The 27,706-nt window shown below is 48.3% G+C and overlaps 1 long non-coding RNA gene across 1 annotated transcript; it reads left to right on the forward strand.

Annotated features, from left to right (window-relative positions):
* Window positions 1-27: 27 nt before the first annotated feature.
* On the forward strand, window positions 28-27,219 carry LOC129383990 (uncharacterized). The gene is made up of 3 exons (XR_008611753.1): window positions 28-105; window positions 1,861-1,957; window positions 27,171-27,219. It is a non-coding gene; the product is annotated as an uncharacterized lncRNA (long non-coding RNA).
* Window positions 27,220-27,706: the final 487 nt, after the last annotated feature.

Raw genomic sequence — 27,706 nt, forward strand, 5'->3', positions numbered from 1 at the left:
CTTTTTCTCTCATGTGCAGTGCTCCTCATCATTGTGCTGTTGGCCATCGCCATCTGGCTGCTGTGGAACATTTTTAACATGCTCCACGGCAACAACGCACAATAAGTAAGTATCCAATCTTTTCTATGCCCTCCGAACGAAAAATTTGTCAGTCGCGTGAGAGAACGAATGGGTGATCACCCCGTAACCAAGCAAAAAAATGCAATAGCTCCCACCCACGTAAGCCAGAGCCTATAAGCGCTCAGCAAAGTGAAGCGAACAGTGCATACATTCATTGGAATCACCCATACAATGCACCGAACAACGTATGTTTCAATAAATAACCAACTCAAAGCAACAAAACAACTCAAATCTCAAAACTCAATATCTCTGAAGCACTTGACTCGACGGGACAAGTTGACATGCTCTTTTAAGATTTTAGCAAAGCGTTCGATAAGGTACCCCAAGGAAAATTAATCTACAAGCTCGAGGGCATTGGTCTTCCATCAAATATTAAATCATGGATCCAAGCCTATCTCCGACATGCTGAGCACCCGGTGTTTTTTTTTATCCGGACTTCGGCATGACGAGAGTCCTTGTTTACATGACGCCACAACGCTCTTTCTCCCGGCGCCGAAATGATGTGGATGTTGATGTGGCTTCACGCGCAAACACACAGGGCACTGGGAGGACGTTGTTCTGATATATGGTTCCGATCTCTAAAGCTTGTTGTTCTGCCGGGCCACCCAGTGGAGATGACGCACAGCCGTGTTTGCGTGACAAAATGTGGAAACCCTACGTATTAACCAATACGTACGCAGTAAGCTGGTACAGTTTATGTGGATACAAAACACATTACGCCCAATGGCCACTGAATCGGAGATTTGACTATACTACTTTTCAAACGAAACTACTGTTTAAGCGGGTATGGTTTAACGAGGTTTTACTGTAATTCAAATTTTTAAAGCATCCCCGCGAATTTCAAATTAACGAGCTTTTACTGTATTTGGTATTTCGGGTAATCTCCGCTGAGTCCTAATACTCCGTCTGTAACTTGGTAGTGCCTTTCATTTGTGTGCATGCTTAAGTTTCCTTTCTTATCTCCCCTAACTACACCCTTGCCTAATAACTGTGACCACCTTATAACCAAATAAAGTAAAGTAGGCCCATTCATGAGTGGTCAGTTGCACCTTGCGGACTTTTGCCCACTACATAGCTTTTTTTGAGGATGTAACGAAACTTACTGCATTTAATGCAGCTGTTATCATCGCAGTTCTTTTCATTAAAAAATCTGTGTAGCAGCAAGTGCTGAAATAGTGACACTAGCAAACCCAGAGAGGCGCCAAAGTAGAGCTAGATTGATAGACTGTTGTATAAAATTCCATCATTGTTTTCTGTGTGCCAATACCTCACATTGTTGCATAGCAAATTGCGGCCCAAATTCCCACTGCGGCTCCACAATTTAAATTGCCCTCACCAAAATGAGCAAGTTGACATAATCTCCACATGTCGTCTCTATAGTGCTCTCTGTGACCTATATCCAGTGCTGACTTCACATGAGTTACGACAGTTCACGACAGGTGGCGCCACTTCGATTTTCTGTTCTCATCGTTTTATCACTTACTGTCCTCTCTCGCTAGGAATGACGAATTTGTTATTACTGAAGCATAACCTTTAAATCAAGCTCAACTTAATATTTTCCTTTATGGTCCTTTTAAGGTCCTACACTTTAATGGCATTAACCTCACCTGTGTGGCAGGAGTATAAGCTGTTTATCTTTCCTAACTGCTGGTCATCCTAGAGCCAAAGCATAACTTGTGTCACTGTGTCTTCCTCTGCGGTGCCTCTGCCTGCAATGTACATCTGCTCCATCGCCGGCAGGGAGTGGCCCGTCAAGGAACGCATTCTCCAATCCAGCGGCAAACATCCCCTCGCGGACACCATCGAGACGCAGGTTGGCGTGCCCACCTCCAAGAAGGTAGGGGGCCTCCAGCTATCAAGTGCTTTCCTGTACACCCCTGAAAATTATTAGGCTGTTTTAGAAGAGGGGCCCTGAAAGACAGGGAGTCCTGAAAAACAAGGTGCCAATACTGTCTTTCGGGGCCCTGAAAGACAAGGGGCCCCTAACAATTACCATGTCCTCCTGCCGCGTGCACCAAACCCAAGAAGTATCTTTTGGTTCGTGGGTGCCCAAATAACAAGGGTTAACGACCCAAACCTGCTTTGTGTCATGTGAACGTCACCGTGAGCATCACAGAAGCGTGTAAATGCCTTCTGATTAAAATAATCGACTATCAGGTCTTGTTTTCATGCTCTAAGATATTACAGATTTCGTGTTTCGATCTACTTATTTCAAGACAGCGATGGGATACCAAAGTGGAATCGAGCTAGTGGGGAACGCCGGAATACAATGCCGTGAGAGCAAAACTTGACGCTCAGTTTACACCGCCTGTAGCATAGAAAGACAGAATAGTGGTGCGTCTGGGCTATCGCCTATTAAAAGCGCTTCCAACGGCGGTGTGGCACATGTGCTGTGAAAGAGTTAGATGACGATCCTTATCGCAGTAGTAGCGTTGGCAGTGATAGCTGTGATTGCAGTGACCCAGGAGGAAATCTTCTGGCACTCGCAGAGCAAAGTAAGTGTGTGCCAGCATCTCCTCGTGACATTGGCAGGCGAGTACTGTGGGAAAGCTGCTGTGGCAGGTGCCTACGGCTCTCGACTGCTTGCCTCGTGCCTTTTCTTGTTCACATGGGACCTATGCGGCTAGAAAATGTTATTGCAGTTTGGCAGTGCACTGAATATTGGTGCCGAAAGATCAAATTTACTGGGAACATACTAACCAGTAAAACAAAACCGTAACTTCTTTAGGTCAATTTACGTGTTCGCTGTAGGTGCCGAGAAATTATACGAAACATGATGTATCAATGAGGTTCTACTGTACTGAGATCTCACCGTAGCATATTGTTTTATGTAGATTTACTGTCTATTCCTCATTGTACCACTGATATTCTTTTGATTCTATCACTCCTAACAAACTCCCTACATTTTTGTGTGACCTCATAGTAGGTCTGGATATTTGTTGGTCTCTCTAGCAGGTCTCTCTAGTAGGATATCTCTAGTAGGTCTAGTAGGAGTGTATTATGGTTTACCCAAGCAGAAAAGGCTAATAATGTTGTTCTTGTTTATTCAATACTGGAAACCTTGTACAAGTCCAAGCAGGGTGGGTAAAAAGATAAACAAAGCCAATACAAAGGTAATAAAGTTTCATAGTATCAAAGTGTGGTGACGTTGGTTATTTCAATTCACTGCAATGGTTCATTGGCTATGAAGTTTTGCTGCTGAGCCAGAGGTCACTAGTTCAATTTCCGATCGTGGGGGTCGCAGGCAGATTTAGGCAAAAATGCAAGAACACTTGTGTGCTTAGATTTATCTGGGAATGAACTCCTTCCATGCGATGCTTTTATCCCTGGTTCTGCTCATGAACGGACAAATTCTTTATTGCAGAATTCTTTGAGAAAAGCTATGCAGACAATAATTGAAGATTTGTTTGTACAAAATTTCACCCAATGATCGCAAAAGTCTAGCTTAACCATATATTTTATAATATGAAAAGCAGAGTAAAAATTAAAAGAAACCTAACTATTTTATCAACAATCTGAACTCATCCTTGGTTGTTTTGCTTGGATATAGAAGTCATCTATCATTCTCATTATTATTGATCATTTAATACAGACACATGTGCAGTAAGTGTTGCCTTTAAACATCACGAGGGCGTAACCGTATCCTCTCTTGGTCACTGACAAGGTCAACAAAATAAGCTGCCTACTCTTCTCTGCAGTTATAAGGGTCATTCCACTCCATCTGTCCCAACCATGGAGCTTGAGAAAAGAATTTTCATTCATATAATTGCGAAAAAAATTACAGGTATATAAGCATTACTTGAACAGTATTTCCCCAAAATATTTTGAATGGAAAAAAACTTTAGGTCATGTGAGCGTCATTTGAATTTCTTAAAATGATGGAAAACCAGGTGCAAAAATTTAATTCACCAAGAACCGACTATATTGCACATTATTTCAAAATTCAGAGTCTTGCGTTGTCTGAATATTGTTCTTTCATTGTAAAACACTTTCACAATATAACTTCGTGTTTTTTACTCCGTAGCACTGAGGTGAAAATGTACAAACTCCACCATTTTTGTGAACTTTTTCACAAAGAAAAAGATGAGGGGAGGAAACCTGAAATTACTTTTATAGAACTGTCACTACAAATTACTACCTTCTAAAATTTTATGTACAAATTCTAGCGTTCTTGTGAACTTTTTCACAAAGAAAAAGATCAGGGGAGGAAACCTTAAATTACTTTTATAGAATTGTCAATAAAATTTACTACCTGCTAAAATTTTATTTTCGGCAATGTGCTGCTCACAGGCTCCAAAATAAAAGCCCGAATTCAGCAAAAACGCTATTTTGGCCTATGTTTAGACGTTAATAACATACTAATGTGCTCCATAAAAAGATTACGCAGGAGAGCGAATATCATCAAGAAGTATAAAAACTAGGGGTGTGCGAATATTCGAAATTTCGAATACTTATCGAATATTTTCCTTATTCGAAACGTATTCGATTCATGGAATGCATATTCGGAAATTCTCGAATAATCGAGGACGACCGCATAATGGTAGAAACGGCGAATATTAGGACAGACTGTGATACCTAGAGCAATTAACGAATCATATGCTTGCTCCGCATTCTCCTAAGAACATGTTTGTTTACTAAGAACTTCGCATAATCCTTTCATTCTCTGTAGGCTTTTTTCAGTACATCTACATCACGCCCGTGAGACATGGTCAGTGTCGGTTTCTTTTTTACCAAGCTTTATTCCAGGACTCTTTCACAACGGTATGTAATGTACTTTCGGGTTCTGTAAGTATACGCAATAAAATATGTCGTGTAATATAATATTACGATATCATCGAGCGATGCTCAAGACGACGATGAAGTGGGTCTGTGCCCTTGGCGCGAGTGAATATCGGCCTGGCGCTCTGGCTCCAGTCCAGTGGAAATAGCCTTTAAATAGCCTCTTTCATCTGTGTCTTTCTACACGTAACATTCTGGTGGAGGTCAGCCATCCCCGTTCTCGCCACGGAACTCCGGAGTGGTCGGTACATCGAGCTTGTCACCATGCCTCCCGGTGACCAGTTGCCCAACATCGCGACCCTGGTGTGTTCTCTGGCCTGGAGGGACAGGATGTTGACGAATGGATCAAGCTATATGAACATGCCAGCGCTAATAACAGGTGGGACCCAACCATTATGCTCGCCAATGTCATCTTTTATCTTTGCGGCACCCCACGCGTGTCGTACCAGACGCATGACGACAAGATAAGCAGTTGGGAAACTTTCAAAGAAAAGCTACGGGAACTGTTCGGCGACCGCATTGGCCGCAAGGTTGCCGCGAGAAAGGCTCTTGCGTCTCGTGTTCAGACATCTACAGAGCCGTGCGTTTCATACATCTTCGACGTCTTGGCTCTATGCCGCAAAGCCGCCGATGCTATGTCTGAATCAGATAAAGTGTCACATGTTCTAAAAGGCATCGCCGACGACGCTTTCACTTTGCTTCTTTTCGGCAACGTCTCGACAATCGACGCCATCATTAAAGGATGCCGTCGCCTTGAACAAGCCAAGAGCCGCCGTATCACACACCACATCACGTGGCTACAAAACACCACTGCTACGTCGACATGTGAGGATCGACCGTGTCAGGCCACCACCTGTGACGACGTCGCCCGTATTTTTCGCCGCGAGCTCGAGGCCGCCTGTTCGCCAGCTTTCTCCACGACGCCTCCCGATCCGCCAGCAACCACGAATGCCATGATTCAGGCCGCATTCAGACAGGAATTTGAGAAGATGGGTCTGAACTCCGTGTGTCCAGCAACTCAACCCTGCGTTCCCCAGTTCTTTACCGGCCCTCCTCGACCGAGACAGTCCTTTTCTACCGCATCGCGCCGCAACCCGTCCGAATGGCGTACGCCTGATGAGAGATCAATCTGCTTCAACTGCTGTCGCATCGGCCACGTCGCACGTCACTGCCGCAACCGATGGCCACCGCCTTCTCGGACATGAGCCGCCACTTATTCCCGCACCTTTGGACCTTCTGTCCCTTATACCACCCGCCATGAACCCGCTGCCGCTGATGCCCCTGCGCCGAACCTTCGCTACAGCCGCTCGCCCTCACCTCGACGCCATCAGTCTCGTTCGCCCCAGCCCCGCCGCTTCTCTTCGCCGCCTATCGCCTCCCGGGCCCAGCCGGAAAACTAGGCACTGCAGCTTTTGGAGGTGAACCTGCGTTGTCGACACTGCCCTCAAATCCTCCGCTCACGTTAAACACGAACCAAAACCTTCTTGACGTTGACGTTGATGGCTATCCTGTCACGGCACTCATCGACACAGGGGCACATCTTTCTATTATGAGGGCTGCCTTCCGACTACGACTGGACAAGCTACTCACCCCAGCGTCGCCACGCGTCGTCCGTGCTGCCGATGGCGGTACTGTGCCTATCATCGGCATGTGTACGGCAGGTGATAGCATCGCCGGCCGCCGCACTCCTGTCCTCTTCACCATGATTGCTCATTGACCCGACTACCTCATTCTCGGCCTCAATTTTCTCTTTGCGCATTCTGCTCTTATTGACTGCTTTGCCAGTACCCATCGCCCTGAGTTGCCGATTCTCGCAGAACCTTCTGACGCACCCCCGTGCCGCCTACGTCCCACCGGCTTTATTCGCCTGCCGCCAAAATCAATTGCTTATATTGAACTCTTGTCTTCTCCACCAGTCCCTCATGGCGAGTACCTCGTCACTCCTCTACCCGACATTCCACTACAGTATGACGTTACCGTGCGTCACAGTATACTTGCTATTACTGCGAACTGCACTTTCATGCCTAGCTTTAACTTTGGATTAGCAAAGCAAATTCTACCGCAAGGTATTTGCCTCGCCAACGTTGATTGTCTCGGCGACCATCACGTGGCAACTTTATCGACTGATACTTCTTGCGAGCTTAGCAGGCCCATCGTGCCAGCCTCGGCCACCGATCCCAGGATACCGAAAATGGTTGCGGCTGACCTGTCTTCTGCGCAGGCTGAAGACCTTTACCAAGTGTTATCGTCCTACAGAGGTATTCTCGACTTCGACGATCGCCCTTTTGGCCAGACGCTCACGGTGAAGCGTCGGATTCTTACTGGAGATGCTACTCCTATTCACCGATGACCGTATCGAGTTTCTGCATCGGAACGCCAAGTAATTCAAAGTGAAGTGAACAAAATGCTAGACAAAAACATCATTGAGCCTTCTTCGATTCCCTGGGCGTCACCTGTAGTGTTGGTCAAGAAGGATGGCACGTGGCGCTTCTCTGTAGACTAGCGTCATCTGAACAACATTACTAAGAAGGACGTCTACCCGCTCCCACGTATAGATGACGCCCTTGACTGCCTCCACGGTTCCAGCTATTTCTCTGCCATTGATCTTCGTTCTGAATACTGGCAGATTGCTGTTGACGAGATGGACAGAGAAAAAACCACGTTCATCACACCTGATGGCCTATACCAATTTAAAGTAATGCCGTTTGCATTATGCAACGCCCCTGCCACCTTTGAGCTTATGATGGACTGCTTGCTCCGAGGTTTCAAATTTTCCACATGTCTCTGCTACCTCGACGACGTCATAGTCTTCTCACCCACGTTCCACACTCACCTTGAGCGTCGAACAGCTATACTTGATGTATTTCGAAAGGCGAAGCTGCAACTTAACTCGTCCAAATTTCGTTTCGGCCGTCGCCAAATTACTGTTCTAGGCCGCCTCATTGACGCTTCCGAAGTACAGCCTGATCCCGACAAAACTCGCGCTATCCGAGACTTTCCGGTTCCGAAGACGGCCGCAGACGTTCGAAGTGTTGCAGGGCTATGCTCGTACTTTCGTCGTTTTATTCAAGATTTTGCGGCAATTGCTAGACCCCTCGCTAATCTTTTGAAGAAAGGCGCACAATTCTCGTGGGGTACTGCAGAAGCCGCCGCCTTTAATCGTCTCGTTACTCTTCTCTCCTCACCACCCATTCTCGCCCACTTCGACCCTGATGCCCCTACAGAATTGCGTACAGGTGCCAGCGGTCATGGCGTAGGTGCCGTCTTAGCTCAGCGTCAGCGTGGCCAGGATCGCGTTATTGCTTATGCGAGCCGCCTCCTCACACCACCGGAGCGCAACTATTCCATTACGGAACGAGAATGCCTTGCTGTAGTCTGGGCGGTTGTGAAGTTCCGTCCTTACCTTTACGGTCGCTCTTTTTCCGTAGTCACTGACCATCATGCTCTCTGCTGGCTCTCATCGCTAAGAGATCCTACAGGCCGGCTTGGTCGATGGGTTTTGAGGCTACAAGAATTTTCATATTCCGTGGTCTACAAGTCTGGCCGCCTGCACCAAGACGCTTACAGCTTGTCGCGTTACCCTGTTGACGACCCTGATTCCTCCAATATTACCAGCGCTGCTTGCGGATTCTCTGTGTCGCAGCTGCTTCATTTCGCCGACGAACAATGTCATGAAGCTTACATCAGTGCACTCATCGAACGTTTCGCACACTCTCTGGCCGACACCAGACTACGCCTCTTCGTCCTCCGCGACGGTGCTCTGTACCGACGTAACCTTCATCTGGACGGCTCTGAGTTCCTACTTGTCACACCTAAACACCTCCGCTAAACCGTTCTAGAAGAGCTTTACGATGCACCAACGGCAGGACACCTCGGCGTATCTCGAACCTATGACAGTGTACGTCGCCGATTTTTCTGGCCGGGCCTTGCCCGTTCCGTACGATGTTGCGTCGCCGCTTGTGAGCTTTGCCAACGACGCAAGAAGCCTTCCCAGCTCCTCGCTGGTTACCTGCAGCCGCTCGACATCCCTGCCGAGCCCTTCCATCGTGTCGGCTTTGACCTTCTCGGCCCATTTCCGGAATCTACATCAGGAAACAAGTGGGTTGCAGTCGCGCCGGACTACGCGACCGCTACGCCGTAACCCGCGCTTTTCTGACCAGTTGCGCAACTGATGTTGCGGACTTGCTCCTGCATGATATCATTTTGATTCATGGTGCATCAATTGCTAACAGGCCGTGGTCGTACGTTCTTAGCCAAACTCATTGACATCATGCGTGCCTGCTCAATACAGCATAAATTTACCACCTCCTACCACCCTCAAACGAACGGCCTCACTGAGCGTTTGAACCGAACCCTTACAGACATGCTATCCAAATAAGTTTCAGACAATATCCGTGACTGGGACCAGGCTCTACCTTATATCACCTTTGCTTTAAACTCTTCCCGTCTCGACACTGCTGGCTTTTCTCCTTTTTACTTCTTGTATGGCCGTGAACCGACGCTACCACTGGACACTGTGCTTCGGTCCACCACAGCATCAACTAGCGCTTATGCCCATGATGCTATCGGCCATGCTGGCCATGCTCGCCAACTTGCGCGCGCTCGTCTACAAGTCTCTCAAGACAAACAGAAGCAACGCTACGACCTCCGTCACCATGATGTCAATTTTTTGCCCGGCACCCTCGTGTCGCTTTGGTCACCATCGCGTAAAGTTGGCCTTTGTGAAAAACTGCTTTCCTGCTACACGGGCCCATATCCCGTGCTTCGCCAAGTGACCGATGTCATCTACGAAATCACTCTAGCCACCTAGCCACGCTCACTACGTCCTCTGCTCTGGCAACCAGTGACATTGTCCACGTCGCCCGACTCAAACCTGACAACTCTCCACGCCCCTTGGATATTTAACAGCACCGTGACGGCGCTTTTACCGCCGGGGGGTAGTATTACGATATCATCGAGCGATGCTCAAGGGACGAGCCGCCGCGAGAACGACGACGAAGTGGGTCTGTGCCCTTGGCGCGAGAAAATGTCGGCCAGGAGCTCTGGCTCCAGTCCAGTGTAAATGGCCTGTAAATAGCCTCTTTCTTCTGTGTCTTTCTACGCGTAACAATATCTATGCATGTAAAATAGGAGTGTATGGAATGCTTCTGACAATCTGGTGATGAACAAGGAGAATTCGCATTTAGCATTTGCCCCTCAGAGGGAAGCTACAGACCATGCAAAAGAGCCTATTCTGGAATGGGGCAAGAGTCCTTGTCAGTGGTGGCAGTCCATTGGCCACTTCAAGTACCCGCTTTTAAGTGCACTCGCACAGAAGTACTTGGCCATCCAGTATTGAATATCGCGCCGAAACCACAGCGCCGGGACGTCAGCGTGACGTCACGGATTCCAAAGTATGTTTTCGCATTCGGGCTGCGTTGGCTGAATAAAGGTTCCCGAAACTTGCCGTGTTTAATGTTTGGTTCCTTTAGAACGGAATATAGTCAATCTGTTCCGACATATATAATTAGTAGGCCCTAGAACATGCAATCAAAATCCAAAATGTCACAGCCCCCAGGTGCGGGAAATTAAGTAGGCGTCGCCACCCGTATTTTGTTCTTGCGCTTTGTCTGGCTTACCAAACGTCTTATCGTTGTAAGAGTGGTGTTTTTGGTGTTGTAGAACGGTAATTTACTCATGCAGAAGAAATCATTTTTCGCTTTAGTGTCCCTTTAACGCTTAGGTAGCGGCATATGTGTTCTTCCAGTAGGACGGAAGTGCGCTATGTCGATCAACCTTAAGTAAGCCTACCTTCAACATTCAAATTCTTCCGAACTTCTAGTGATATCGGCTTTTATTCCTCACCACACAAACCATCATGTGCACCACCCTGGTTTGTATTACCCGCCAACCTGCTATCAGGTCAAGTAGAAGCACGAAGCAAAGTAATGCAAAGGTGGGTCTAAAATGAAAGTTTTCTTCTCAATGAAAACGCAAATTATCTTGATTAAAATTTTCATTTCGAAAGCTATTTTTCTTTTCAATGATACCTGCTTTTCTGCTTATTTTTTCATGGACCACCTCAGTGTCTCACTAACATCTAAGCATAGGCCAATATAGCATTTTTGCCAACTTCAAGCTTTTATTATGGACCCTGTAAGCAGCAAATAGGCGAAAATAAAAGTTTAGAAGATAGAAAGTTTTAGTGAAAGTTCTATAAAAGTAATTCCGGGTTTCCTCCCTTGACCTTTTCTTGTGAAACATTTCTCAAGAACGCTAGAATTTGTGCATTTTCACATCACTGCTAAGGTGTAAAAAACACGAAGTTATGTTGTGAAACTGTTTTATAATAAAAGAACAATGTTCAGACAACGCAAAACTCCACATTTTGAGATAATGCACAATATGGTCGATTTTTAGTGACTTTGTTTTTTCCACCTAGTGACAACTACATCGTGGAAATCTCCCTACCGGTCAGCACGGCCCCGCAGATTGCTTTCGAAATAGTCAACTGGGACGCCTTCCGAGAGAGAAGGCAGGACTACCAGAAAAAATACTAGTCGTGTGCGGACCTCGTAGCGCAGCTCAACAAGGACGCAGCTGCGGTCACCAGGACCGTTGAAACGGACCTCAAGGTCGACCGCATCGACGCTCAATTGGCGCACCTGATCGAAGTCAAGAATTCCCTCACGGCCAGATGGAAGACGCAGAAGCTGAATCGCAACCTCCGGAGGAGGATCGCGGCCCTCAACCGCGAGATCTAATCGCACAGCAAGGTGCACGGCCAGCAGCAATGAAACGAAGTTTACGCGTCGGTCGACGGCCAGGTGCGTGCGGGAGGCAAGTGGAACCTCCTCAAGCAGTTATTGGACGACACGCAGTCCAAAACAAACCACACTCTAGCTAACGATAGGCTGGTCCACAAGCTCAATAACGAAGGCGCATCTAAGAACGAAGTGACGGACGAAGTCGCGCGTCTCTACCTCCCCATCGGGCAGTCCGGATGGGAAGATTACCCGGCCTATGGCGGCAAGGCGGAGGAGCAGCTCGACTCCCCCTTCTCCGTCTCGGAGGCCAGAGCGGCCCTTCAAGGCCCCAATGGAAGATCGGCGCCGGGCCGGATGGAATCTCGAACAGACTCCTTCGAAATCTGGACGACGACTCGATCGAACTGCTCACTAAAGAATTCAACGATGTCTGGGAGGCCGCCATCGTACCGGATGCCTGGAAGGAAGCCACGGTGATGCTAATTCCGAAGCCGGGCAAGACACCAGCCATAGACAGTCTGCGACCCATTTCGTTCACGTCTTGCGTGAGAAAGGTGGCGGAGCTTGTCATCCACAACACAACATCGAGACATGTCGAGGAGCGACACCTCCTCCCGCCGAATATGGTCGGCTTCAGACCCTCGCTGTCAACTCAAGAGGTCATGCTGCTGATCAAGAGGCAGATAGTCGACGTGGTTACGAGAGACGTCGGAGGCATGTTGACGCTGGACATCGCCAAGGCCTTCGACACGGTCAAACACAAGCACCTCCTCGACTGTGTAACCAGACTGAACCTTGGCGAACGCGTTCACGCGTACGTGAGCTCTTTCCTAAGAGATCGCAAGGCCACGATCAAGTTGGGCCAGGTCAAGTCGGACGGATACGCGCTGGGAGCCTGCGGCACGCCGCACGGTGCGGTGTTATCTCCACTGCTCTTCAACATCGCCATGAGAGACCTATTAGTCCGACTCGACTGAATCGGGGCCGTCAATCTAAATCACGCTGTCTAGGCGGACGACATCACCGTCTGGTGCGGCGGTGGGCCGGACGCAGCGGTGGAGCAGGCCCTGCAAGCGCCCTTGCACGTCACGGAAGAATTGCTCGACGGCACTGGACTGGCCCTCTCTCCTACCAAGTCGGAACTCTTGTTGTATCGGCCCGACAGAAGAGGCCGCGAGTTCGACACGACGCTGGACCAAGTACCGATCGAACTCAGAACGAAGACGGGTCAGCGCATCCAGAGGGTGGAATATCTCAGGGTGCTCGGACTGGTCCTCAATGCAAAGGGCAGCAACGCGCAAACGATCGCGCGCCTGAGCGCGAAGACGGAGAACATGCTCAGACTCGTTTCGCGAGTGACGAGCAGGAAGGGGGGGGGGCATCAGCGAAGCCAACCTCGTGGACGTCAGACTCTGGAGTTTCGCAAGACTCGTAGCGCCACCTGCCGGTGCGAAGAGGCAGTAATTGAGTAGTGCGAAGCCCGACTCCCTTGCTAAGTTGCCTATGCGGCTAGCGACTGCGAAACAAGAATGTAACTAGATTTTGGTCCATATTGCGAGTGTTTTGCGCATTTAACACCCAGGCAGAGAGCTATGAATTTCAACGATAGAAGGACGCGCCGCCGAACTGCCATAAAGCGCTTGATACTGACCTTTCTAGTTTTTCATCAGGGTAATTGATGCAGTTCAATATTTCTTCATTTACCTGCGCTGCCCTATGGCGTATGCCGTTAGAAACGTGTTGGAAGACTGCCGATGCTTTCACCTGTTAATTTGTGTACCTGCACCCATATTTAGTGTGCGTCCGTTGCGTGCTTCGTGCATAGTGAATAATTAATTTTTGGCTTCTCTGGGGCAGCATGTCTTTTCTGGAGCCCATGTAGCACGCGCCGACTACTGGTTGTGAAGGACTGAGTGCGCTGTTGTGCTAACAGTGCACCCGATAAAGGCATATGGAGTTCTGTCTGCCGACGCCTTTTAATTTGTTGTCGCTAATTTTTGCACTTGCAGCTTGCTTTTTGTATTCGTTTTACACATTCTTTAAACATGTCGCATATTGACGCAGCCTTTAAGCGCTGCCTTACTTGACGGGTTTACCAAAGTGGTGAATTTGTTTGCATCTACTTCTACAGTTACAGATCTGTTAGCTTCAAATATTGTCGCAACAGGGCATCGCTAATATTAGATAATGTTAAAACATAGCAAAACATACATATCTGTGCGTATGAGCTACACTGTTCCACTTAAAAGACGAATCAATATAAGCGAATGAGTGCCTTAAAGGGGCCCTGAACCACTTTTTATAAATGTGGGGACATGCATTTGAAGTTAAAATAGGGTATTTCTGAAATAGCTTGCCGCAAGAAGTACTTAGATGGATTCAGCAGAAGCGCAGTTATTGGCAACCGAACACGGCCTCCGCCATGCTCCCGTTCCTTCTTCAATGCCTTGCACTGTGAAGGCTGTGGCAGAACGGGGCGTGCCCACAACACTGCGCCTATTGATTGTCACCGTGGTGCGCAGTCCAAACTTGATTTTGGATGTTAACGTAGATACCACTACTTCCAGTTTTGGTACCTACGACGCAACAAACCTAAGCCAAATGCGATTGTCCTCAGCGAGCCCCAGTGCGCTGAGCCAGGGGACTCATTGTGGCACCTTGTGGCGGCCACGGTATCCACGCTACATAGCAGACCGCGCCTGCGTGTAACTGTAGTGCATATGTGCAGCGCTCGCTACGTGCAGGACAGGGCTTGAGTGCATGCTTGCGCTCATACGCTCTAGTCTGACCGTACTACATGGTGCGGACTGGCTTTGTCCTTCATCAGCTTGATCGACAGATAGTAGACACGTCCAACTTACACATTTTGACGTCCTGCCAATAGTCTGCCAAGGTGTCTAACCAGGAGCGCCAAGAGTGAGCGTGCGCTGACAAGTGTATGTGTGGTCTCACCTTAAGTATCGCGTGGTTTGAGGCTAGTTGACGTTTAAAAACTAGTCGAAATTAGCGAAACCCGACGGTTACAACACCAATAATCAGGGTGGCCAAAGTGTAATTCCTACGAGGACGGCTGCGGCCTAGTGTGAACAGACGATAGTCGGATTCTTCGGGAAGTACATAATTATTATTGAAATTCGAAAGCAGATTTTTGCTTCAGCCTGTTTATTAAACTTCGCCAATAAGTATACATAGTAATAGTAGGAAGAACCTCACTGACACAACTTCCTTCTTGATTGATGTCTGCTATTGGCAAGTAGCAGACACGGACCAGAATCTGCTATATTATGAAATAAAGCCTCCACAAAAGAGTGAAACGCAGGCTCTGCTGAAAAGTGTGTTTGAGAATAAAGGTGGCTTCGTGCTCCACTTCCAAGCTCCATGCGCTGCTCACGATTCCATAACTTGGCTCAGATGTTCACAGCAGCATACGCTATCCGTGGACTATGCTTTTTCACCAAGCCCGAGGGATGGTTCAGGACCCCTTTAAATGACAAATGTGAACTAAATACAAATATTACGGGCCGGTAATTCTGATTCTCACTTTTCTTCATCATATTTACCGTTTGTGTATTCCACAAAGTATTGTGGGAGAAAACTGTGTTCGTGTGAGCACTCACCTACAGGCCGTTAAGTCCTCTCGTGAAAACACGGATGACATCGCTGGTATCGTCCGTAACTGAGGGAGATGGTTGTTTATGCTGCCGTACTAAATGCACCATGTCGCTTCTCATTTCATTTACTGGTAAACAGAGTATCTCTGTAATTAGGAAATGCGTCACTATAACAATACATGCTGACCCACTCATATACCTAGTGAATTATTGACATACAAATGTTGTCACAGGGCTGTGTCCCCGCTTTCTTCTTATTATGTGCCTGCTGTGCGAAGTGAAGAGTAGTTGATTTCAAATGCTGAGGTTAAAACTGAACTATAAAAGTAGTTACCTTCTTCCTAACTGGTTACTGTGAACTCTACAGCTTCGCCAGGCCTAACCTTCTTTGAACAGGATCAACATTGGCTCAGTCTTCAGCCCTTCGGAGGACTGAAGTTTGGCCATATCGACTTCGAAAGCATGTTTCGATTCATATTGAGCGCGATCAGTTATATATACAAGTGAAGGTGCTCTGTCAATCACGTCATTCGTTCGGCGGTCGATTGCACCGGGATTGGTGAATCTGTGATCAACATGCTGATTTTGTCTGTTCCGTCAACATTACAGCATGTGCACTATGATGGTTTCCACTTGTCCGTTGCAGCGTTGTCAGCTTGGTGTGACAAAATAGTCCCGGAGACACACCATGCTGAATAGTCGGGTAATTGTTGACTTCGGCATTTCCTTGGTCTCGTATTGAATCAATCTTACCCCAGCTTAAACAAGTACAAGCATGTGCTGCCACCCCCAGCAAGAGAGACACCGCAAGAATACTTCATCAGCAACGTAATGTTTTTTAACTGTCGCCTCAGTGTAACGCAGGGGTTCTTCGATAAATTTGCTAGCCATCAATGAAAGTCTACAAGCAGAAGGTTTATGACTGGGTTGCTCGTGTGTGTTTAGGGCGGCCGTGCTCTGACTTCTCTAGTTAGCGTGCATGGAACTAGTTACTTAAAGACGCATTATTTTAAGGGTTCTACGGAGTGCGTAACTCCCGCAAGCTTAAGTGTTCGTTTAAGGTACGTGTCCTGTATGGACAAGAGGGAGAAACGCGAGTAAGCGTAATGAAACGTTTGCCTAAGACGCAAGTACGCGTTCTGAATAGTGACCACAAAGCTAGAGCGCTTGTGATTACGCACTTGTGGAGATGACCGGACTGTGGCATGAACACGTGCGATAAGTACGCCACTGCAATAGGGTAAGAACAGGCTGTTCGTGAAGTTAGGCCACTTAAGCTATGTTCGGCTGCTTTCATTATTTGTTTACCTCAAAATTAAGGAAAGAAAAGATCAGGGTTTATTTTGACTTAGTAATAGCCTGGCGAGTCAAGGGTGATGAGCTTGCGCTTACACGTAGTGCAGCGCTGTGTTGTTTTGTTTGTGTGACGTACGTTGCCGAGGGCCCAGGATCCCGAAGTTCATCACACGAGGCTCGACACCAGTACCCTACATCTTTCAGCGTTCCTCATGGCCAGCGATTTGATTCCACGGGCGATTCCAAACTTCCGGGGCGAGGAGGAGCTGTTAGATACGTGACCTTTTCCTGAGCCTCCTTCGAGTTCACCAGACCACATCGAATCGCGTCACACTTAATTAATGATCGCAGAAGCACATCTACCACGTTCCCGGGGCGCGGCAAGTCCAAGCAAGTTGGCGTCCCCCACCTCGTGCGCACCATGTGGAGCTATAGTCCCACTGCTTGACTCTTGCCGAAAGTGTAGCGGGAGCTTTGCACGGTTCCAGGTAACGTGGGTCCCGAGCAAAGCTGCTTTGCTACTCTGAAAAGTCGCTCGAGAACAAACCGCCTGCCCCCGCTGTGGGCTTGCAAGCCGTGAGGCAAGACGACTGTAATGCACCGTGAAGCCCTGGAAGCCACCCCCCCCCCCCCATCCGCCTTTGTGATGGCAGTGGCAGACCAGGAAGGCAATACCGCAGAGAAGTACTCCCTAGGACAGGTGGAGGCGCAATATAGCGACCCTCTGCGCCGGGTGTGACTTACATTCGCACGGGTGCCTACGATTGGCCAAAAATGACGCCACCTGAGCGGAATCGCCGATTGGCCGAACGTGATAGGAATTCGAGACACCGAAGGGGTTAAAAGCCAGAGACCGGGAGCCGCAAGAGAGCATTCCTTCATTCATCTCTTTCGAGCTTCTTGCCTCGACCGCAGCGTCCGAGTTGCTGCCGGCCCGTAATGACTTTATGACTGTTAATTTCTTTGTACTCTCACTGTATACAATGTAAATAAACCTCCAGTTTTCATCTCAAAGTCCTCTTCAACGTCGGCCAACTTCCGCACCTAACGGCAAGGTCCAAAACCTGGGGGACAGCAATTAGGATTGTCCTCCAGATCCAACAGCAGGTACTGCGGGCGCTGCGGCCACTGCTCTTCCAGAGTCCCTAGCACCTGGCCCAGTCCCCCATGCTGGGTTACGTGGTGCCTCACTCACTGATGCTGCATTTCCTGTTTGCCAAGACACCGGCTGAGCTTTGGTCACCATACGAGGTGCGTTTCTTTGTGCAGGATGGACTTCCTTGAGCCTATGTTTTGATCAGCAATACTGTGGCGGACGGCAGAACAATTTAGATAGCTGTAAAGGATGGTGACATGGAGGCAGGGGGCTTGAAATGCTGCTTAGCTCCGGAAGTGTAAACAGTTGCTGCCTCACAACTCCCTGAGTAGGAACCCCATTGGAAGGTGGCGTGGCCATTGTTGTTGGACAGTGCAATGCATCACCCTGGTGCTGGTTGCATCAGTGCGCGTAATGTGTATTCCAGTTACGTCGCTGCATTATTAACCATATTGTTATGTGGTTGTGCACTCCATGTTGTCCAGCACCTGTTTCCACTTTGCCCGTGTGCGTTTCAGAAGATGGTGTAGCACAGATAGTGGAAGTGTTTCACATGCTCACGTACAATGCCATGCGCTAGCTCACCTTTGAAGATTGTGCAAAGGCCATGACACGAATGGCAACGTATTAGGCGGAGGCCTTGCGCATCCTCTTCCTTTTGTTTTCTGTCTGCGTTCTGGACAATGCGGAGACAGAGGGAAATAGTCAGATGCATATACAATTCCAGCTTGTCGAATTTGGTCACTGGTGTGTCGCGAGTTGGTTCGGGAGGTGCAACCAAGGAGTTAAAACCCAACTCCCGTCCCTTCATGAAGGTTCTAGATGTAGGAGTGGTGTTCTGCACTTTTTGCTTTGCCAATTTTAATACATCAGTTCTGACGTAAACAGCTGCTCGTAAATACTCTGCACATAAATTCCCATTGTTTTTTAAGTTTAAAGCATCTGTGGATACCTGATGGCAAGAAATAACGAAGGTACTGGCAGCAGGTGAAGCTTCTTCCCCAGTTAAGGTGGTTACGTTGACTTGAGAAGCAAAAGTAAAGGAGTGAACAAACTTTAGTGGCACAAATGCGGGTAGGTGGTATTTTGTTTGAGATTAAGAGGTAGAAGTGTTGTTGTGCCGGTCTTGTAATGTAAACAACAGGACTGCTGGCCAATTATAGTATAAGAATTAAAGCTTAGGGAAGGAAAAAGGAGTCGAGGGTCGCAGAGGATTAGCTGGAGTGAGAAAATGAAGAAATTTTCAGGCATAGGTTGGAGTCAGCTCATGCAAGACACGGGTGAATAGAGATCACCTGGCGAGGCGTTCCCCCTATATTGCAGATAAAGAGTAACTAAGCTCCGCTGTAAAGGCCGTTGCTGTGTCTGTGATGAGGACTTCCTGGGCACCATGTCGCAGCAGGATGCCTTCGACGAAAATTTTTGCCACTTTGGATGCGCTACCTTTCGGCAGAGCTTTAGTTTCAGCGAAGTGGGTGAGGTAGTCCGTCACCACGACGATCCACTTATTTCCGAATGTGGACCTCGAAAACGGTCCCAACAAGTCCATCCCCGTCTGCTTAAAAGCTCGGCAAGGAGGTTGGATCGGCTGTAGTAATCCCGCTGGCCTTGTGGGTGGTGTCCTGCGTCGCTGACAGTCTCGGCATGTCTTGACGTAACGGGCGACGTCGGCAGTTAGGCATGGCCAATAATACCTTTCTTGTATCCTCGATACCATCCGGGAGGAACCGAGGTGCCCGGCGGTCAGATCGTCATGTAGGGTGCGCAGTACTTCTGAACGCAGCCCCGACGGAACAACGAGAAGGTAGTTGGCGCGCACTAGTGAGAAGTTGTTCTTCACGAGTAGATTGTTTTGAAGCGTGAACGAAGATAACCCGCGCCTAAATGCCTTAGGGACAATGTCGGTGCGCCCTTCCATATACTCAGAGGCATTTTAGCTCCGGGTCTCCTCGTTGCTGTTCAGTGAAGTCTTCCGCGCTTATTATTCTAAGGAAGGCGTCGTCATTCTCGTCATCTTGCGGCGGCGGGGCAATGGGGGCGCGTGATAGGCAATCGGCATAAGCGTGTTTTCGTCCGGACTTGTAGGTTAGTGATGTCGTATTCTTGTTGTCGGAGGCACCACAGCGCCAGTCGTCCTGAAGGATCCTTTAAATTCGCTAGCCAACACAACGCGTGATGGTCGTTGACGGCTTTGAATGGCCTGCCATATATATAAGGGCGAAATTTAGCTGTAGCGAAAACAATGACGAGGCATTCGTTTTCGGTGGCATAATAGTTGCCTTCCGCGTTTGACATAGGCCGGCTAGCGTAATCTATCGCCTGTTCGACTCCGTTTCTCCTCTGGACTAGAACGGCACCGAGGCGTAGGCTGCTGGCGTCAGTATGGATTTCTGTATCGGCTTACTCGTCGAAGTGCGCAAGTACCTGTTGCGACTGCATGCGTCGTTTGAGTTCTTCAGATGCCTCGGCCTGTCACGTTTCCCACTTGAACTCAACGTCACGCTTAGTTAGACGAGTCAACGGCTCAGCGATGCGTGAAAAGTCCTTGACAAAGCGCCTGTAGTAGGCATACGTGCCAAAGAATCTACGCACTCCCTTCTTGTGGATGGGTTGCGGGAACTGTGCGATTGCAGCTTTGTTTTCTGTGTCTGGGTGGACAGCAGATTTACTGATTACGTGGCCTAATAACAGAAGCTCATCGTAAGCGAAGCGGCACTTTTCAGGCTTCAGAATGAGCCCTGTATACGTGATGGCCTCTATTACTGTCCCAAGCCGCCTAAGGTGACCGTTGATATTTGCGGCGAAGACGATCTCGTCATCCAAGTAAACAAGACAGGTCTGCCACTTCAATCCTGTTAAAACCGTGTCCATCATGCGTTAAAACGTTGCAGGCGTCGAAAACAGTCTGAATGGTATAACCTAGAACTCGTAGAGGCCGTCTGGGGTCATGAATGCTGTCTTTTCGCGATCTCTTTCGTCACCTTCTATTTGCCAATAGCTCGACTAGAGGTCCATCGACGAAAAGTATTTAGCGTTGCAGAGCCCATCCAATGCGTCGCCTACTCGTGGGATTGGGTATACATCGTTCTTCATGATCTTATTCAAACGACGATAATCGACGCAGAAACATAGGGTTCCGTCCTTTTTCTTCACCAAGGCCACAGTAGATGCCCACGGCCTTTTCGATGGCTGGATGATGTCGTCACGCAGCATTTTGTCGACTTGGTGTCTTATAGCTTCACGTTCTCGCGTCGAATCTCTGTAAGGGCTCTGGCGCAGTGGTCGAGTGCGCTCTTCGGTTATTATGCGATGCTTTGCGACTGGTGTTCGTCGAATCCTTGAGGACGTCGAAAATCACTCTTTGTATCGTCGAAGCAGACTTCTGAGCTGTTGCTGCTTAATCACGGGTAGAATTGAACTTATGTCGAAGGCTGCCTCGGGAACTACGGTCGTCGGTGTAGATGCGTCAGAATCAGAGAGGACAAACGCATTGCTGGTTTCCAGAATTTCCTGGATGTTTGCGATCATCGTGCCCTTGTTGATGTGCTTGAACTCCTGGCATAAGTTTGTCCGTAACACTTTCGTGTTTCCTCCGTGCAATCGAGCGATACCTCTTGTGACGCAAATTTCACGGTCGAGCAGTATACGTTGGTCGCCTTCGATGACGCCTTCTACGTGAGCGGGTGTTTCGGTGCGGACCGAAATAACAATGCTGGAGGGAGGCGGGATGCTCACTTGATCTTCGAGGACACTCAAGGCGCGGTGACTAGGAAGGCTCTCCTGCGGTACTGCTTGATTTTCCGACAGCGTTATTGATTTTAATTTCAGGTCGATGATTGCGCCGTGTTGGTTCAGGAAGTCCGTGACGAGAATGACGTATCGTGAACACTGTTGAACGATAACCAAGGTGGCAAAGAAAGTCCGGTTTTGAATGGTAATTCTTGCAGTGCACATTCCAGTCGGCGTTATGAGGTGTCCTCCAGTGGTCCGAATTTGAGGGCTTTCTCATGTAGTTTTTACTTTCTTCAACTTGGGGGCGATGTGTCCACTCATGAAAGACTAATCGGACCCTGCGTCGACTAAGGCGGTGACTGCATGGCCGTCGAGAAGCAAATCGCGGTCGGTGGTTCTTTGTCTTGCATTACTCTTCGCTCTTGGCGTCGGATCACGGCTGCGTCGCGCTGACCTGTGACTGGTATGTGACGTCGCCATGTCGGCTTTCCTCATCGTATTCTTTGCTTCCAGATATCGTAGGGTCATGGCGTGTCGTTATGTCGTCGAGGTTCTTTCTTTGGCGGCGGAGGCAAAAAAAAACTAGGCAACTAAAAGCAGTAATCGCACCTCCATCGGTTGCTGCTTTTAGTTTTCCGGACATGGGCTCACTGACTGGCCTCGGGCTGGGCCAGTGTATTGTCGCCGCTGCGGCGACAGGTAACGGCCTGGTGATGGCGAACGGGACGCTCCTCGATAGCTCCACTGAGTAGCGGCGATGTAGTCCACGATATTGAAAGGGCGTTCAGCTTGCTGCAGGGCGCGGAGCGTTGATGGCGGAGCCTCGTAGTCCCATCTCCCGCTATGGGAATCGTCGGTAGAGGTGACCCGCTTCTCCGCAGTGGTAGCGGAGCGGACGGTGGTTAGGAGCGCGCCAAATGTCTGTCTTCCTCGGGTAGCTGCGCTGGTCGACGGGTGGGCGTGCTGGCGGCAGTGGTCGATGGAATTGCGGCGTTACAGGGCCCTGGCGCGGTCATGTAGGGGTACCTTGACGGCGGGCGACAGCGGCCTAGTTCATCACTTCTGGCTGGGGCTGCGGTGATTTTGGTTGCACCACGGGAACTCCTAGCGATCGCTGGAATTCTTCATTCACGATTTCGGCGATTGAGGCCACTTGAGGTTGCGATGAAGGGAAGATCTGAAACTCCTCTCGTTGGACTGCCCTAATAGTTTCGCGCAGGTCGTCGGTGGCCAGTGATTGAACACCGGCGTAGTTTGTTGACTTGGTGCGGTGGTTGAACTTCCGGTTCCGCATTTCCAGTGTCTTCTCGATGCTCGTCGCCTCAGGAAGAAACTCGACGACGGTTTTCGGTGGGCTTCTTTCCATTACATCTAAAGGTTCCTCCTTTTCACAACGCATCAGTAGGCGGAGTTTCTTCGCCTCAGACATTTCCGTGTCGGCGTGACGGAACAAACGGCTCATTTCCTCCGTGATGATCGCGATCGTCTCATGTGGCAGCTGCGCTCAGGTGTCCAGTAGAGCTTGAGCTCGCTCTTGTCGCACGACGCTTGTAAATGTTTGCAGGAAGCCGCTTCGGAACAGGTCCCACGACGCCAAGGTGGCTTCTCGATTCTCGAACCACGTCCTGGCGGCGTCCTCCAATGCGAAATAGACATGTCGCAGCTTGTCGTCACTCTCCAAGCTTTTAAACGTAGCGACACTCTCATACGTCTGCAGCCACATTTCCGGGTCCTCAAATGTGGAACCGCGGAACGTCGGTAGTTGCCTGGACTGCTGAAGAATTATTGATGTCGCTGCGGCTGCCATTGGGGTTGTCTTCTTGGTCGTCTTTGCACGATCTTCTTGGACTTTCTTCTTGGTTGTTTTTGGTAAATGACCGTGTTCCCGGGGCAGCTCCTGTAGCCGCCGGTTTGCTTGATGTTCTGGGACGCGTTGGTTTTGTCTTTGCAGTCGGGGCTTGGATTACCGCTTGACGGGACGTACCGTACATGAACGTAAAGCACCTCCACCAGATGTCACGTGGTAGTGACGGTGAAGAAGGCAGCCAAACTTTGATTAAAGGAACTAGCGCTATGGGAATAACTTGTGCCCTCAAAGTAGGCTACACCCAAAGAACGATATCGGCGAATACAATCGGCGATCGTCGAAAATCTGATGAGTGAGTCAAGCGCGTCGGCTTATATGCATCGGTCGTCGAATGTTCCAGAGTAATCGCTGGGACCTGCGTGCCTTCCACAAAGTTCTACATAATTCGCGTCGCGGACACATGTAATCAGATTACATAAGGTTCGGCCATGGACAGCGGATGGAACTATTGATAACATTCCAGAAACTTCAGATACATGGAGGTGCGTCATGCGCTGTGCGATAACATTTGTTAGGCGGTGAAACGTGTCACCCGATAAAGACAAATACAGGTGTCACTATTTCTGACGTATTTTTTGTCAATATTTTTGACGTATTTTCTGACTAGATAAAATTAAATTATGGGGTTTTAAGTGCCAAAACCACTTTCTGATTATGAGGCACACCGCAGTGGAGGACTCCGGAAATTTTTGACCACCTGGGGTTCCTTAACGTGTACCTAAACGTAAGCACACGGGTGTTTTCTCATTTCGCCCCGATCCAAATGCGACCGCCATGGCCAGGATTCGAACCCGCTACCTCTTGCTCAGCTAATAACTACTTCGACACATCGAGCCGGCTGTTCAGTGCAAGTTACCTCCAACATGTACGCTGTTTTCGAAAGGCGGCCGTTGGCAGTGAACAGCGCCAAGAAATATTATCAAACCTTCACGGTCATACGGAGTCAATCTTTTTTAAAAGGCAATCGTCGCACCTGTTTGGTTACTCTTTTGAGATATGGCAAAATGAAAGCAATCCCCCATGTGGGAACACAACAATATGTGCCTGGATATGGTTGTCCTAGACCGAAGGGATTACCGCTTCTCCCGATATGTGTCACAAAGTATTGCCATTGAACGGGCTCCTCGCGTGTGAATTTTTCGTAAATGTTTCGTAAATATAGCTTAATTGGTTGGAGCATTAAACACGTAATGCGAAGACGGGTGATCTTTCCTCACGTGCGGCAAGTTGTTTTTTCATTCACTTTCATTGCCATTTATAAATCATTTCTTTAATTCAATTAGAAAGACTTGGGGTCTTTGTTTATTAGAATTAGAAAGACCCCTGTTTTCCTTGGGGTCTTTGTTTGTTGGCTTCCCATGATACGATTAATAAAAACCGGGCCCCTCGGTTAACCACTTACTTCTCGTTCTTACATATCGAGGATCTCGAATGCGGCCACATTGATGCCTTCAGGTACCCTGTGCGGGGTTATCGATCAGTTGCCTTCGCCCAGGAAAATAACGTACTCGTGACGGCTGCGGCAGAAAGGATGTTCAACATCCGCCATGGAGGTTAGTGAGTTGTGGCGCTGGCTAACACTCCCAAGTTTAGTTCTAGTAGTAACACATACATATATACACAAGAAAGTGAATGGGGAAACGGCGCCGGCGAGAGCTCGGCTGGTTAGAGCATAGCACACGTAATGCGAAGACGTGGGATCGTTCCCCACACGCGGTAAATTGTTTTTTCATCCACTTTCATTGCGATTATTTTATCATTCATTGAATTCAGTCAGTAAGTACAAGTAATTTCCCCGGTTTTTGTTTGTGCATTTGTTTGTTGACTTCTCACGATGCGATTAATAAAAATCGAGCCCTCGGTTAACCCCTTTCTTCTCGTTAATTTCTTTGTGTGATAAAAACAGAAAAGGTGCTAATACAGTTTTACAGTGCTGTAAAACTAAGGCTGCACTGACATCTTTGACAGCCTTTACCAAAATCTCCTGGGCCTGTTGCATGCACATGCGCGCGAAGTTCGCTCGGGCTATAGTTTAGGCATCTTCTGATCTCACCAAGGCAGCATCTGCCAAACGAGAGCGGCATAATTGCTTTACGTTTAATGACTCTTGCTCGAGTAACCTTGTGTGGAGTAAATTGCAGTTGTAGTCTGGTGTTTCTTGTGTCTGCGTCTCTGCCTTGTGCATGGAGTATTTCGCGCTCGTAAAACGACTCGAGGAACACAACATTTCGACGTTGCCCGAGAGTCTGAAATGGCATTTTATCGTAAGGCTTGTTTCCACGAAACAGGGTGCAGCACTGCGCAGGGACAGCTGCTCCTGGCAGCAGTGCATCCAGGTAAAATTAATTGAATAAGGGTGGCCCGCTGCAGTTGCTTAGTGGCTATGGTGTTGGGCTGCCGAACCCGAGGTCGCGGGATCGAATCCCGGCCATGGCGACCGCATTTCGATGGCGGCGAAATGCGAACACTTAGATTTATGTGGACGTTAAAGAACCCCACTTTGCCCGAATTTCCTGAGTCCCCCCACTACTGCTTGCCTCATACTCAGTTAGTGATTTGAGCACGTAAATCTCCAGCTTCTTTCTAATAAGGTTGAAGTAAAGTGCAACAAGGGCGATTAAAATGGAATAATGTGCGTTAAAAGGGATTAAGGCATGCACAAATTAGTGAAAGGTGGTTTTAGGTAGAGCTGTGAAGAACACGAGACAATGTATGACGCCACGTATTATGGACGTAACCAATTAACTGGAAAAGTCAAAATTACTTACGTGACTGTCAAATTTTTGCGTTTCTAATCCCGCGGCCTGGTATGAAGGTATTGTTGTCATTGACATTTTCAATTCGAGCGAACGACTCAGTTCGTGAGATCTGTGGGCCAAGAATGCCTTCCTGGGTGTAAATTGAGTGAGCGCGAACGGGCGCGTCTGAGCAGATTTTACGTGGGTCTCATTGCGAGTGAGCCCTAAGCAAAAAATATCATTTGTGACTGAGTTTGTGAACTCCGTATACTTTGCCGAGCCGTGGTCAAGCGTCGATCTAAAAGCAAAGACGTATGGCACGACTTGACAATAGGAATGATACTAGACAATCGGTGTTGTAACGAAGCACGCGGGTTGAACAAATGGTTCCTTTGAAATTGTAGAAAACGGAACGTAAGAAAAGGGTGGTAGCCTTTTCAACGTGAGTGTGAATGAGGGCGGATATATTTTTTTATAACTGAGGACGACAGTGAGGGATGGCTGCCAAATTTTTCAACGCGAGGGTGAGGGTCACGAGAGTACGACGTCGTGAGAATGAGGGAGCAAAACGAAAAATAAGCGCATCTAACCCCTCTGCTCACCACACACAATCGTTTGCTTTCAGCCGACGATGTCTCGGGTAAAATATCGTATGACAAGGTTTTATAATCGTTTAGTAGTTCAATTTCTCCTAGATTGCGCGATGCGTTCTCTTCCGTAGTTAAGATATAATATTGTTTCGTAATTCATCAGGATAAAGGCAGATGTAGCGTCCTTAATCAAACCACGTGAACTACTGAAGCTTGAAAATCTGAGAAATGCGGCACATATCAAGAGCAGGCATTCTAAAAACAAAAATTGACCGTGCAAATGTGGGACACACTGCTCAGTTCCAAACTATGCGTATTATGCCTCTTAACAGGTGTATTTTCTAGCTTGTAAAAGAATATTGCAGACGCTACTGCCATGAAACATTCAATTTGTAAAGCACGTTTCTCGGCTGCCTAAATTAACGCAGTGACTATTACCTGGAGCGATATGTACGAACGAAAGTCATGGTGCTGAATGTAGTCTTTCAATGCTGAGGTCTCACTAGATGGCAGCTGCAACAAACCCACTACCTTTTGCGTGGCAACAAAACGAATGTACAATATTTTCGTGTGTTACCTCGATTCTTACACGCAGGTGTTCTGGACAACGTTGAGCCAAGCGAGCCAAGCCACACAAACCACAGGTGCGTAGTTTCATCGGGTAATGACCCTTCTCCGACCCTTATTTCATTTTTACTTTTTGTTTATGACCTTGTTAACTTAGTTAAACACTTTCAAGTTCAAGTCAGGCTGTTTGCGGATGATTGTCTTGCGTTCACTGAAATCATTGCCACCAATAAACAGTTACTTTAGTAAAGCCTTCTGTCCCTTGAACTCAAACGGGTCGATGAATAGAAGTATCAAGGTGTAACTATAGTAAGTTCAAACCATACAGCGCAAAGCTGTCTGTCTCACCAAAATATCTACAAGCAGGCTCCCCCACACCGCTTATGAAAGAACGCAGCGTCCTAACGCTTTAGACAAGCCGTAAAATTTAGAGTAATGTTCCCCGCCTAACTAAAAACCACCAGCTTTACCTAAGGGCTGCACATGCGAGACGAACGAGTCACCATCACCGCCACTCCAACTCCACACAACTAACTCCATACAGCCAGAACAGTATCAAGAAGT

The sequence above is a fragment of the Dermacentor andersoni genome, chromosome 9 (genome assembly GCF_023375885.2).
Source record: "Dermacentor andersoni chromosome 9, qqDerAnde1_hic_scaffold, whole genome shotgun sequence".
In the NCBI taxonomy this organism is placed as follows: domain Eukaryota; kingdom Metazoa; phylum Arthropoda; class Arachnida; order Ixodida; family Ixodidae; genus Dermacentor; species Dermacentor andersoni.